At 42.7% G+C, this 14,902-nt stretch overlaps 1 protein-coding gene across 1 annotated transcript in view; it reads left to right on the top strand.

The window, feature by feature from the left end:
* Positions 1-14,902, top strand: part of ko (Stork-head domain-containing protein knockout) — a 217,629-nt gene that overhangs the window by 115,393 nt on the left and 87,334 nt on the right. Inside the window, exon 2 of the mRNA XM_019040261.2 lies at positions 2,236-2,322. The gene's annotated coding sequence lies outside the window, so the exon portion shown is untranslated. The remainder of the gene's footprint in view (positions 1-2,235; positions 2,323-14,902) is intronic.

Raw genomic sequence — 14,902 nt, 5'->3', positions numbered from 1 at the left:
TCCTTCGTCAATTGCAACCACTGGCTTCTACTAATAGGATCCCTTCATACTCATTATGTTTCCTTATGTTTCATTTATGTTGTATCTCGAAGTGCCCGCTGGGCACTTCGAGATTTGACCGGACTTAACGCAATAAGCCCACACTTCGGCTTTTACTCGGGACGTACACACAAAAATCAAAGACAGCTCGTAATATAATTAACCCAAGTCTCCTAAGAAGTAGTGTACATAAATGGTTCCGAACCCACGCAAAATAATTATCGGCTTAACTTAACCGGCCGGCTCAACCTAACCTGATGGCTTAAGCCAGAGTTAAAATGCGCTCGTGAGCCGTTCGTTCAGTTCATTTGGAGGCATGGGTAGCACACCAGGGGGGGAGGGAGAGCAGAGGAGACATAGTTTGGAAACTAAAACTGACCCATTGACCCGCGGTGCGTGCAGGCGACCTCGGCGTCGGCGGTGCGGTAGGTTAAATCTCCGGCCGAACAAGATGGGTATAATTACAATCAGCGGTGTAAACAGCTTCCACGCGATGTCCGGCCGGTTTCTATTCAACACAGACGCATGTTGTAAGTCGCGACGTCACGCCTGCTACTGCCAGCGTTGCCGAACCGTCGTTTTAAAACACGGAAAACTTGTGTCGTTACAAAAGTATCGCATAGGTTCTTCGAAAACCCGGAAACTAACTAGAGTCCCATTATATTGAGAGTAAAGATAGTGCGAATCCATACATGACTAGGTCCTGTTTTTTAGGCCCTCACAGTGTCACAAACGGGAATAAAGATCATATTTTCACCAAATGCAAAGATTATAAACTGGAATGGACCGGGGAATAGGGGGACGGCAAGGACAGAAAGGAGGGGCAACCAGGATAGTCGCTGTATTTGAGAAAAAAAAAGTTTCGGTCACAGACCTCCCTTCTGTGAGGGCCCTTGAAAATTTGGAAAGAACATTTGTAAAAGTATAGTTTACACTTATCCATGAGCATCCCAAAAGTTTCATTTCATTATATGAATTAGGTAACATTTTAGAGGGAGTGGACAGGACTTTTCGGACACCCTCTATATTTGCCGGAGACTTAAACGAATGAGTAGAAAGAACAATCATAAAATTCATTCGGTAGCACATGTATTCCCGTGGGACCGTTCGTGGTACAAGTTGACGAGATGGCTTGATCTCTTCGTTTTGATGTTCTGAAACAGAATTTTGATGTTGCCAGGCTCAATTTTTCCGGAACACCCATAAATTCAAGATGGCGTCCAAAACAGCCGCTACGGGGATGAAATCGGTGAAATAAATTCCCACAGTCAACATGCATTTCGCCTCCTTTGTATCTTTGATCGAAAATTTCAAATACGAGCTTCAAAGAAATTTTGACCTCTTATGGCGACCCTTAAATCCAAGATGGCGCCCAAATTCTCCCATTAAAGTCAAATAGGCATATCTCCATGTCTGTCATCATGAACGTGACATTTACGGTGACACCAGTATCACATTATTACTACATATTATTATTGCTACGTAAAATCTCTTATTGCCTACACTGAAAATCAACCTGCTGCACTTGCCGTGCTGAGGAAGAACGCCGTATGAAACTTCGAGAATTGCCAAATTTCCTTCGATAAGATGTATATTTTTGAGGCAAGTTATTGATATTTTTCTTTGAAAATTTCAGGAACTTTAAGGAGAAATTGCGAACGAAATTATCTGAAAAATCGGAATAAAAATATTCATATGTTTACCATCAAAGTCGTGTTTTATCAAAGGAGATTTGCCAGCACTTGAAGGTTTATACGTCGTTTTTCCTTAGCACGGCAGTATTGTCAACCTTGGCAAAACAGAGGTCTAGGTCGGAAATATAGTTTCAACCGTAATGCACAAAATCGGTCTCAAAACGGAAGGAATATTCCTAACTGTATGATTTGAGGATATCAAGGTGATAACGCAAATAAAACCCAATTTTCTGTCATTTTTAATGATCCGATTCCACCGTAACCAGAAGCCTGCGCTCAGAGCCCCCCGGACCCCCGACCACGATAATGCTCATTACTCACCAGTGGTCCGTACATAATTGCGTGGACGTTTAAAAAACCAAGCAACAAGGATGTCGCTGTACCCGTATTTGCCTCATTTTTTATGCTCGCATTTTCTTTCCGGGAACAGAGGTCAAAGGAGTGCAGAAACGAATCGATTCCGTTTTAATATTCTCAATCGTGGTTCATTTCTGTGTTTCAGGTCCAGGAACGGTGGAATGTGAACAATAAAATAATGACCCCTACTGAACTGCAGTCCCACGCTGAGTGCATCTGCCGCACTATGCAGGTATGTAAATGCATTATTTGACTCCGGGCTCGATCGGGTACCTCTCTAACATTTTCTCTTTCTTTAGCATTCATTCATCGAGCAAGTTCCGCGGGAAGTTTTACAATGTTGCACTCAGAGGTCCTTTAGCTTCCGATCTTTCCGGAGATACCGCGTATCGGAGGATCTTGCATTAAATAGGATCCGGTAACTCCACGAAAGAATCCGACTGTTCACAAGTTCACAAGTGGAGTGGAAATTCAAAATATTCTGTGCGCCGTCAGATGTTGCCGATATGGCCGTGAAGCAAACTCTTGCGAGAGCAAACATTACAGATGTTTCTTCTAGAAAAATTCTCAAAAATCACGATGAATGCATCGGAAAAGTCAGATTTACACTCCTGTAACTTCGCAATCTGCGTAAGAAATATGGTTTTTTCCAAGCTTCCCACTTCAAAAGCGATACATAGGCACAGATGAACCACTAGATTATATGGTTACATGAGGATTATAGTCATCCAATCTCAGCAACAAGTGTCAATACTCAGAATGTTTTGAATTTTCAATCATTAAGTGACTCCCGTCATTTACAAATATACTCTTTCATTTTAAAAACAGTTGCATGATGCGAGGACTTGGGGTTATTGCTGCTCAATTTTAAAAAGCCTCGATAAGAATTCCGAAGAGACGAGAAACCTTTTGGAAAGGAGCGTAGCGCCGATATTTTGAGAATTAAAGATGAAAAATCAACAAGAACTAGGAAATTTCTCATCCTAGTTTCCCCGCAAAACACTAATTAAAGATAGGCGTTTCAAATTTAGTGTTTAGTAATTTTTAAGGGGAGGGGGGGGTTGCAGACTTGTGATACTGGCGTATTACATGAGAGAGGACAAAAGGGGAAGGGGTTGAAAGTTTCATTTCCAGCGATACATATTTTATGAGTGCTGTCTTATGTTATTGTTTGGATTTAAATCAACACTTGTTGTAATAATCTGTCCAGATTATAGGTACGTCAATGTGGATCAAAACTACGATGCGAACAACTTTGCCTCATGGGTAATAAACCGACACCTGTTGCATAGTCAACACCTGTTCAGCCCTGTAATGGCGTCACTTTTTGGAGCAGCCTATACCTACTCCTGTGAATATTTTATTCAATGCTCTTAGGCAACCTGCGTCGGATTCACGTTCACTTTCAACCATCCCACGCATACGAAGCCCATGGAAAAATGCATGAAATGTTGTTTCGTAATGCGCTCCGATCGGTTCGAGTGCAAGATCTACTAAAATCTGCTCATCAAACTTCGAAAAAGTCTTAAAAGATAGCTCAGAACTTTATGACCCAACTTTCTCCTCCACGACATGCGCTTTGAGCTTTATCTATTGGTTTTTTTTTCTTTCATGCGCGGACGAAAATATGTCGATTTTCAAACGGCGATTGTCACCTGTCATCTGTCGTCAGTTTATCCTGTATTTTTTTATAGGTATACCGGGAACAAGAATTTTATCGAAAGCTCATTGGATTCCAAAGCCTGGCGTCTCAACCGTGATGTTTCCAGATTTACTTTATATTTTATTCGTCGATTATTTTTCGCGTTTGTGACTATTATTCGTTTTGATGGTAGTGATTAGTTCGTGCTGATTCAGGTATTCTTAGAAAAAAAAAATTAATGAGGAAAGAGAGTGTTTCTCTTCACCTTCTTCGTCTTTCTGATGAAAAAAAATGGGAGAAAATGTCCAAGGTTACAGTCGAGAAAGAGTTTGCAGATATAAACCCTATCACCAAGTCTCAGCGAAAACTTCTGAAGAAACTTCTCAGAGGAAACTTCTTGGTTTCATCTAAACATCAATAGCGAGGACTGCAATTAGAAAAGTATAATTATTGATTTCCTCATGGATGACACTTTAAATCTCTTTTTCTGAAGAGTGAATTTTACTGTCCTGGCGGGCTCATCGTTGAAATTGATAGACAAAGCTGTAGACCAAGAGGAGAAAAGGGATATTGAGGGATCCTATTAGTGGAAGCGGGTGGTTCCAATGGATATAGGAGGTAGATACTAAACTAACTAACGGCAACCCACGAGATAGAGCCTTGTATCATTTACACCCTTAGTCTATAAAAACCACCCATTTCAACCAATTCGATTGCTCCATACTCTATATGTCTTCTTTGTCTATCGCTTTGTCTATCAATTTCAACAACCAGCCCGCACACGGAGAAAAAAATCTCGTGCGTGGGACCCGAAGTTTAGGTCATATGGATCTCTGAAGTTTTCAGATTGAGCATCGGAACACTTAAGGTCCAGCTGCTGAGGTTTGGATCACACATCTGAAACTTCAGTTCTTACATCTGAAGTACTTCGGTTTTCACATCCGAAAAACTTCGGTTCTCACATCTGAAGTACTTCGGATGTAAGAACTGAACTTTCAGATGTATGATCCGAACCTCGACAGCTAGACCTAAAGTGTTCAGATGCTCAATCCGAAAACTTCAGAGATCCATATGACCTAAACTTCGAGTCCCACGCACGAGGTTTTTTTCTCCGTGCAAAATCTCAGAGTATGGATCATTCGCCTCATGCAACGTTACCCCAATGAGTGGTCGGGCTAGAGAAAAAATCATTGAATCTCTTCGCACCGGTGGCAAAGAAGAAGAAATAAATAAAAATAAATAGACAAAGCCCCACCGAGGGAGAACCTCGTAAATCCCATATAAACTCAACGACGACCCGCGGTTTTTGCCGGGAAGATAGGGGAGCGGTCGGCAAGTTTTCGACTCACGCGCCTGCTCGGCGAGTCTCGAGCGGCGACTTGAAAGAGACAACCCGTTTGACCCACATCGTCTAAAGTTTTCAGAACAATTAAAAAAAAAATACTGTGTAAAGAATTTTTTATCGCGGAATTATGCCGTATGATGAGGGCATTTACACTCGGCGCGAATCGAGAATGGTCATCGGTTCCGCAAGTGTCTTTCACGGTATCGCGGCGAGCGGCATTTCCCATGAACCATCCGATCCGCTCTGTCTTTCGCTTGGTTTATTTACTCTCTTTGGTACTCGAGCGAATCTGACGGATGCTCGGTGTCACCCTTGTCATGCTCCTCCTCTCGATCAATCGTGATGGATTGTAATTTTAACATCACTCTCTTTGCTGAAAGATTCGTTTTTGCAACACGAGGTAATGGGCGGATGACAAATCTAGAGACCTCGAACAGAGGGGGAGGGTGTAAGGGGGGTCCAGGGGACAAGGGGTATCCCCCAAAAAATTTGCGAAGCTGTGAGGAATCTAATATGCAGTTTGAGTAAATGTCGTAATTAAATATTGCAAAATGTAAACAATGTTTATAATTTGACGCAACTTGCGCAATGCTTTGCTCTAATCAAAGATGGATTATGAGGATTCAGTTCCAGATGCTACATTTTTTGTTTTATTATTTATGAAAAGTATCTTCAAAAAACCACAAAAAGTGTTTCAACCAAATTTTTTAATACCAACGTGGAAATTGATGGCTTTCAACAGCAGTAGAATTTTTTTCAATTGTAATACCCATGATTGACGCCAAAGTTAGCTACGAACACGTGAAAGCTAATAGTTCGGCAAATTCGCATCTTGCGGTTTGAAAGGTAACGAAAACTATAAAAAGAGTTGAGTTAATGGCTGCTAATACATTATCTTTACATACACGATTGACACTTTAGAAAATGTGTGCAATTGCCAAAATGTGTCCTATTCTTTAGGTGAACGATCTGTGAAATTTGTTTTCCCTATGTGTGTCTCCTCGTCCGAAAGCAGATGTTTTGGACTTTTTTCGCACAACTCCCCGCAAATCCTCCCCCCCCCATCAATTCCCCCTCTAAAGTCCCCTCGTCAATATTTCTCCCCTTTTTCCTATCCCACGAGTGTCGTGCGGAAGGTCCTGAGACATCGTCGCTTCCTAATAACGTAAAAGCGTAATTCTATTTTTGGTTGGGCCCTACACATTACCTTACGCTTTCCAGGGCTCACGCAAAAATCGAGATATTCCTCGACGAAATCAGGGGTTAACGCGGCGCAGCGCTGCACTGTCATAAAACAATAAACCCGAGGTCCCGCCGCGGGTGGAGAATTCGCCGTAGACGCTCGCGACCGCTGAAATTGCCTCCGTTGACCGCATGGCTCCCGCGAACGAGCCGAGATCGCATGCATAAATCTAAATCCATCGCGTCATTTCACTTTCTTGCGAATTAGATAGTGACGAATAGGCATACAAATGCGGAATACGGCAAGTTGTCGCTGTCCCGCGGTCGTTTTTATTACCGCGATGGTCATGCCGGCCACCAACCCCCCCCCTCCGCCCTTTCCACGCCCGCGCGCCCGCCGGAACTCACGGGGCACTCGCGGATGTCTTTTCGGTCAGGTGATCGGTCGCCGTGTGACTCTGATTGTCGTGATTATTTGTTATCCGCCCTTGCCGGACTTCTCGGAAACCGACTGTATGCGCTAGACGCAGGAGTCGTATACAAGGAGAAAAAACTTCGTGCGTGGGCCCCGAAGTTTAGGTCATATGGATCTCTGAAGTTTTCGGATTGAGCATCCGAACACTTAAAGTCCAGCTGCTGAGGTTTGGATCACACATCCGAAAAATTTCGGCTCTCATATCCGAAAAACTTCGGTTCTCACATCTGATGTACTTCAGATGTAAGAACTGAAGTTTCAGATGTGTGATCCAAACCTCAGCAGCTGGACCTTAAGTGTTCAGATGCTCAATCCGAAAACTTCAGATATCCGTATGACCTAAACTTTGGGTCCCACGCACGAGGTTTTTTTCTCCGTGTAGTAAGTTGGAAATTTAGTCAAATCCAGATGACTGGAAATCTCAATACAGATGGGAAAAGCTCATTCAAGCACAATTTTCCCTCTATGAGATAACTAGTGTTGCACCAAACAGCGTATTTCATTGATGGAAAGTTGCGCTTGAATGAGCTTTTTCCCGCTGTTTGGAGATTTCCAGTTATTTTGAATTTCCCGCACGCTGGCTACATTTCTAATTTACTGACTGTGCTGTAGCCAGAGTCAATTCAGTGGCCGAAGTGCGAAGCTTCGCTTTTGAAGTTAAATTTTACTCGATCTGATTGTGAGTCTAGTTTGAGATGGTACATTCCTTACAGGGATCAGGGACCGAATTTTGTCGGTTCTTTCACATAGAAGTGCAACATCCATCGATGAGTCCAAACCGCACGACCGGCCAATCAGAAGCGCTGAGCCGGACATAAGTGCAGTTGAGACTCGTCCGAAGTATATTCAAGTACGGTGGAGGGACCAACAAAATTCGGCCCCAGGTCTCTCCTTGCTGATCGTGAGTGAGAATGCTCTAGCGCACTATCGTCATGCTTTTGTAGTATTCAAATTAATCGTTGCATTCATCGACGGCATTGTTGTCCCTATTCGGGTGCATTTTCAAAGGAGCTATTAAACCTCAGACCTGGATGAGAGACGATTCCCACCGGCCAAAACTGCGCTTTACTCCAGTTTCTAGACTCGGTTCTTTTTGATTCCAGTCTTCGTCTTCTGAATGGGAGGGCTAACATGTAGAACAAGAAAAGAGCAGGAATAAAAAGTTGTAGAAGAAGAAGTATAAAGAGAAAGGCAGAAGAGGAAAAGGAGGCATAAGAGGAAATTGTGTTTCTTCCTCTATTTCCTCTTCTCCTTTTCCTCCTTTACCCTTCTGTTTCTTTTTCTCCTTCTCTGCTTCTTCACGCAATTCCAACCAGCCATGACTACGCCTTACACTCACCTTTTAGACTCGGGTTTTCTTCTCTGGGAAGACGATGATGTAGAATACAAAGAAAAGGATAAGGAAGAAGAAAAGATAAGGGAGAAGGGTGCATAAGACGCGTTCACTCGTGTTTGACACATTTTTTGCGTAAACCCTGTCAACACTACTAGCAAAAGTTCACGGAACTTCGCGCAAAAGTTCGGTTCCGTAAACCTATCTCTGTGGGGGCAAGGCCTTTCATTTGTAAGAAATGAACTAAAAAATTAAGAAAGAACAAACATAAATGTGGTTTAATAATTTTAACTTCCGCCGCCGTGCCGCACTGACCACACTGTGTTTGGCGCAATGCGTGAAGTATTCATGTAGTCTTGTAGGCACTGTGCGTTTCACGCCGCGCCGACCGCTGTTGACCGTACTGTGTTTGACGCAATGCGTGAAGTATTCATGCAGTCTCGTAGGCGCTAATGCCGGTAGGTAATGCCGTAGGTGTTACATGCTGACCGCCGCGTCGAGGGCTTCTCCTTTTCATCTCAAGTCCTTGTCATCATTTCTCTTTGCGCCGCGCCGCTCCAGGCCAAATTACGTGTTTGGTTTCTCTCTTAACTCAACTAATTAAAGGTGCGCAGTCTTTTGTATCACCGAAATACGACAAAGTTAGAAATTAATGAACTCTCAGGAAATGAGAGGTTTTGTCACTTTTCTTGTTTGTATTTTTTTTCTGAATCCGATTTTTTTGTACCTGCATTTAAAAAAATTGCAAATTTTGCCGCCATGGGCCGCGGCCCATGTGACCACCCCCTTAATCCAGCCCCGCTCTTAATGATCATTTTCTAATTGTTTTTTCACCCCCTTATTTCCCTCATCTCCCTTCTAAGGGAGACCCCCAAATCCTCTTTTGAAGGCTCCCGCTCTCCGGGAAATTTTTAGCCAGTCCGCACCTGTTCACCCCTACCTCTTTTCCTTTTCATTCTCCTTCCATATCCTCATTTCCTTCTCTTTCCCTCTTCGTCTACTCTATTTTTCTTTTCCTTTCCTCCTCATCTCCCTTTCGATTTCTAATGCGTCCTATATAAGGAATCCTCCGATCCGAGTCTAAGAGGCGAAGCTTAATGGAGCTCGGGTCTGGCAACCGTCGAGTCGCGGGCGGTGCGGCGGTCAGGAAATATCGTGCTCCTATCGGGGGGGTTTTGTCGCTCAAGAGATCGCTCGCGACTAGTAAATCACTCGCGACGCACGGCGCGGCGGTGGCGTTCGTGGCTCGAGGATTGAGGAATCAGGAATAGGAATGGAAAGGAATAAAAATGGCCGGAGCCGCCGCTTGGGATTTCTCTCCTAAAACAGAAACCGGCCGATTTTAAACGAGCGCCGGCCGGAGCCCATGACCGTGCCCATGCCTCATGCCTCATGCCCCATACTCGCACAAGCGCGAGCTGGCTCCAGCGCACAGTGGATCGAGGCAGTATGAAAGGTCGGACAAAATTTGGAAAATTTAAACGCTTATAACTCCGTTTATACGAACCTTCACCGGGGGAAAAAAAAAACACATTGTATCTAGAGTCCAGACTCTTGAAAACATTGACAAGAAAAAATACTCTTGATTCTATCAGATTTAAGCTTAAATCAAAAGAAAATCCGCTCAAATTAAGAGGCGTGGTTCTTGATTTAAGCAAAAATCCGACTGAATCAAGAGTACTTTTTCTTGTCGATGTTTTTAAGAGTCTGAACACTAGATCCAATGTTTTTTTTCCAGTGTTTGAGGTTCTGCAGGTGGTTTCATTGGTTTCCGCGTGAAATTTTCTTCACGAAGCACCCCTTAAAATTTAAAATGTGACAAAATAAACATTAAATTTTACAGTTTTAGTTCAAAATTTTATGTCCAACCTGTCTGATTGACTCGATCCACTGTGCAGCGTCCAGCTCCGCCACGCAGGAGTGAGTCGCGTCGCCTTCCAGTTTAATCCTTATCGACGCGACGCCGACGTAGACGCCAGAAGACCCGAGATCATACCATTCTTTGCGATTTATCGATCGATCTCCCGTTTAAACCTATGAAAAAGGATCGACGGTGTTTCCGATGAGCGCATTTATAATCGATTCTTTACCATAGCCTCAAATGGGGGAAATATCGATAATCGATCACTCTGCCCGGGATCGCTCTTCGCCTTGCCAACTGCTTATCCGCATCCGTCCGATAGTCGCCATGGCGCATGGCTCCGTGACCAGTGACCACTAACCACTCTGGTATCCAGCCTCGGATGGTTATGGTTCCGGCTCATCCGCGTGCGTTTTGCAGATCCTCCGTCGAAAAACGGGAGAGCGGGTCCGCGGTGCGTCACAGGATCGTCTTCAGTTGGTTTCACTCTCAGAAATTCAACAGGCTGCCCGCTGTTTGGGTTGGGAATACAGGATTATCCAAGAGTACAGCAACACCCGTCTAACCCCTACACTGGGGGAAAAAACATGCACATTGGATCTAGAGTCCAGACTCTTGAAAAAATCGACAAGAAAAAATACTCTTGATCCAATCAGATTTTTGCTTAAATCAATAGGAAATCCGCTCAAATTAAGAGGCTTGGCTCTTGATGTAAGCAAAAATCCGATTGAATCAAGAGTATTTTTGCTTGTCGATGTTTTTAAGATTCTGGCCTCTAGATTCAATGTGTTTTTTTTCCTAGTGTAGGATTCTTACTCTTTTTTAGGTCAGCTCCCCAGAATTTTGGCGGGCGTTTCATTTAAAAACTTAGTTCTTCCCCTCCCCCTACTTTGGACCCCTGACAAATATCCAAAAATCGCCGAACGCCAACTTTGTTAGTCGAAAAATTTACGTCATAGAAAAATGGTAAAGGGCTCAGGCCACTACAGGATTGCCACTTTGTATGAGGATCCCAAAGTTGCAGCTAGGAAAACCGTGATAATGTATTCGCTCCCTATCTATGCATAGAGTATTTGACTGGTTATAGTGGTGGACTTTCGGCATAGGTCAGGCGATTCCCTCCATTACGGCCTCAACTTTGAGCGTTTTTTTGGTCGCGGTTTGAGAATTAGTTTCAGAGAAAACCAGTAGCACCATCGTGTCTATCGTGAAATTTTACTCAAGGTGCATTGCTCAAATTGCAAATCCCTCAGGCACATAAGAGCTCCTTTGGGTGAAATTAAAAGAGAAACTGTAGTCGAAACACATGCTTTAAATAGTACGTATAACGGTTTGATGGTTTAATTACTTCTCAACGATCAAGTGGTCGCTGCAGTCGGGGAGGAATTAAATATCGTACGTTGCCCTTCAAATGGACGCATTTTTGTCAAACGGAACTATGTGCATTATGGCACGAGCCCTGGTATGCATATATTCTTATGGGTCTCAGGGCTCATGTCTTAACGCACATAGTTCTGTTTGATAGAAATACGTCCAAATAATTAATAGCCGCGGGCCGCCGACTCGGGTTCAGCGAGTTCATGCAGGAGAAAATAATAAAGCAATTACGTGCTAATATCGATTCGACCAACCTAATCATGACGTCTTTACGAACCAGTCCGGTCGTTATCGAGGTGTTCTCGTACACGTGTTACGTGTTACCTTACAGAGGAAAAAACTACATAAACTTGAGATATAATTGCGATATTTTCACTTAGTTCAATTTTACGGCTCGCGTACGAGCACTTTTAACGCCTCCATCGGCTGGTGCATTAAAAAATTATAAATCTTTTCGAAAACAAAATGAAATGAAAGCGAATGCAACTTCATCACTCTTGATGGACGCATGAACCAGATGAACCTGTTGCGTTCAGCTGAGATCAGCTCAATCGTTCAAGGCAAGAACGCCATAACTTGTTTCTGGATTTGTTCCCAAATTTTCCTGGAAAGAATAGGGCATTCCTTGTCAGTTCCAAGATGGTAAGATTAATATTCTATTTGGACGTATTTCTGCCGAATGGAACTATGTGCATTAAGACAAGAGCCCTGAGACCCATAAGAATATATGCATTACAGGTCTCACGTGACAATGCACATAGTTCCGTTTGATAGAAATACATCCATTTGCAGTCAACTGTTTTTGCTACTCTGATATGAAAATTAATGTGTTGCGATGAATTCAGCGCAATTATTCATTCACAGTATTTTACAGTTTTAAATGATTAGTTAATCTAACTATTGCCGAAATAGATGGTATCCACTGATATCAACTGTTATTACCTGAGCTTGGGCAGTGGTCAAATGGACGTATTTCTGTCAAACGGAACTAAGCGCCATGGAAAAGCATTGCGAGTATAGGACGGTACGAGCATCGCGTTCCGCAACACCCGCTAATCCAAGCCCCCTCTCCCTTCCTCCCCCTATGACGCTTAGTTCCGTTTGATAGAAATACGTCCTAATGATCACGCATCAAATATGACACATTGCACTGAGAAAAGTATGGTCTGATGTATGGTAATATGAGTATGGTAATCAATAATTGACTCTATGGTAGCACACTCCAGAACTCTGATGATATTCATCCTACGTATAGAAATATTGGCAGACGTCACATTATCTCGGCCCCTATCACTGTGTCAAAAATCAGGTGGACTCGTAGCAGCATTTACCAAACTCATTTCATAATTGGACGCATTTCTGTCAAACGGAACTATGTGCATTATGACGTGAGCCTGTTATGCAGGTATTCTTATGAGTCTCGGAGCTCATGTCTTAATGCACATAGTTCCGTTTGATAGAAATACGTCCAATTGAAATACTTTTTTCTCGGTGTATCCGGAACGAGTTTGGAAAATACTCGTCGCTCACCTAACAAGTACATCTGAACTCCAGAGCGGTAGTGTTTTGTCTAAATATTTGAGTTTAAACATCATTTGCGTCATAAGCCTGCACGGAACATTCTAATCCCAACACGATCACAAACATATCACTTAACTCCTACATCCGTGACAAGTTAGTACTCCTCAAATAATTTTTTCTCCATTCGATAAAAGAATTAATGCAGTACGATAAAAATTATGTAACGTGCTTTATGGTGACCTCAGGACCAGATATTCAACACCGTAAGGTATGCACTAATCCCAAACAAAACTAATGCTAGGCACTTCGAATGTTACCTCACACACTTACGGCACACTGACCATTCGACCGGGTTAAACCATCGAAAACCCGTGTAATATTCATGAACGTTCAATGTTAACTCGTCGAGATCGAGCTGCGCTGCGTTCATTCATCCATTTCTTACGGCGGAATAAATCATGGAATCGGAGAAGAACCAGTCTTCTCCGATGGCTATACTTTCATTCGCGGAAACTTAAAAGAGAGGTCTCATGATCGGGCGATCAAACTACTCTTAAGAGCGGAGAATAGGATGAGGGGGGGGGGGGTGTCGGTGCGGCACGAAATCGAACTACGTTTGAGATACACCGGTGCCGGTGTGGGTTCGGCGAGGGAGAGCAACTATGAAATTACCAGCTAATAAAGGCAAATAAAGTAGATTGATGAAGAAAGCGCCACGTTTGAGTGCAACTTGCAAGATGCCATGTTTGAGTGAGATGTTCGACGCATGTCAGATTTCGATGCGTGAGTTGCTGAACTGCGCTTGCAGAGAGACTAAATCGATGACCGAAGTAAAAAAAAAATCCTCATTTGAACGAAAGAAAAAGAACGATTAGTGGATTACAAAAATTAAAAAAAAATATTACATTAAATTTAATAAGTTCGTTACTATATCACTTAAATTAAACCAAAAATCATTGTGATAAAAAGCATTTGCAAATGAAATACAGATAGGATTGTCCGATTCCCATTACTAATCAGTATAATTCGAACACATGGAAAAGATTTTATAAAATCATCAAGAATCATAAAATTTTCAAAAATCAGGAACTTTTAAGATGATACTGCGTAATTAGCCCCTGAAGCACTTTCAGATGAAACAATAAAGAAGTTGCGAGCAAATTCTTCATTTTGCTGTTATCAGTTGTATTTCCATTGATTATGGGGAAATCTTTACTTATATCAATTAAAGCCCTACTGATGCAAATAAAAGTGTAGTGGTATCAGCAGAATATTTTTTTATCCATTAAATCCATTTTAGCCAACTCGTATGAGTAGAGATCCAGCTGATATCAGGACAGATGTTGCGTCTACGATGTCTAATAAATTTATCTTGAAGAAAAACTAATCTCCGCATCAAATAAAAATTAAGATACAAAATGTGATCATTCTTAAATTTTATGTATCATGAAGATGCCTCTAGATCAGGAACTACTGGCTGTGTTGCTTACGTAGCCCTTGAAGCACCACCACAAATAAGACAAACGAAAACAAGCACAACATAGCGATAGAGCAGTGACGACGGCGCAGAGATACAACTATTCGTACTTGATGGATGTCCTTGTCGTATCTTCAAAATTGAAGGCGCGAGGCGAGAAGCGTAAACTCGCATTGCTCCGCGCTATTTGCTGCTAATGAGTTGTCGCTCAGATTTAGGAGAAAGGTTTAAAAAGGAAGCCCGAATACGTCTCTCTGATCTCTAGCTGTGTTGCTCACGTAGCCCTTGAAGCACCACCACAAATAAGACAAACGGAAACCAACATAACATGGGAATAAAGCAAAGGAAAGGAAGCGCGTTGACGACGGCGCAGAGATACAACTATGCGGGCTCGATGGATGTCCGTGTCGCATTCTGCAAAATTGAAGGCGCGAGGCGTGAGGCGTGAGGCGTGAAGCGTGAACTCGCATTATTTCGCTCTATAGACTGATAATTAGGTGTCGCTAATATTTGGGAGAAAGGTTTAAAAAGGAAGCTCGTTCCAATTTTTGGGTGTGTTGCTCACGTATCCCGTGAAGCACCACGACATAAATAAGACA

Source organism: Bemisia tabaci, chromosome 7 (assembly GCF_918797505.1).
Source record: "Bemisia tabaci chromosome 7, PGI_BMITA_v3".
Lineage (NCBI taxonomy): Eukaryota > Metazoa > Arthropoda > Insecta > Hemiptera > Aleyrodidae > Bemisia > Bemisia tabaci.
This window is presented reverse-complemented; position numbering and strand designations above follow the sequence as displayed.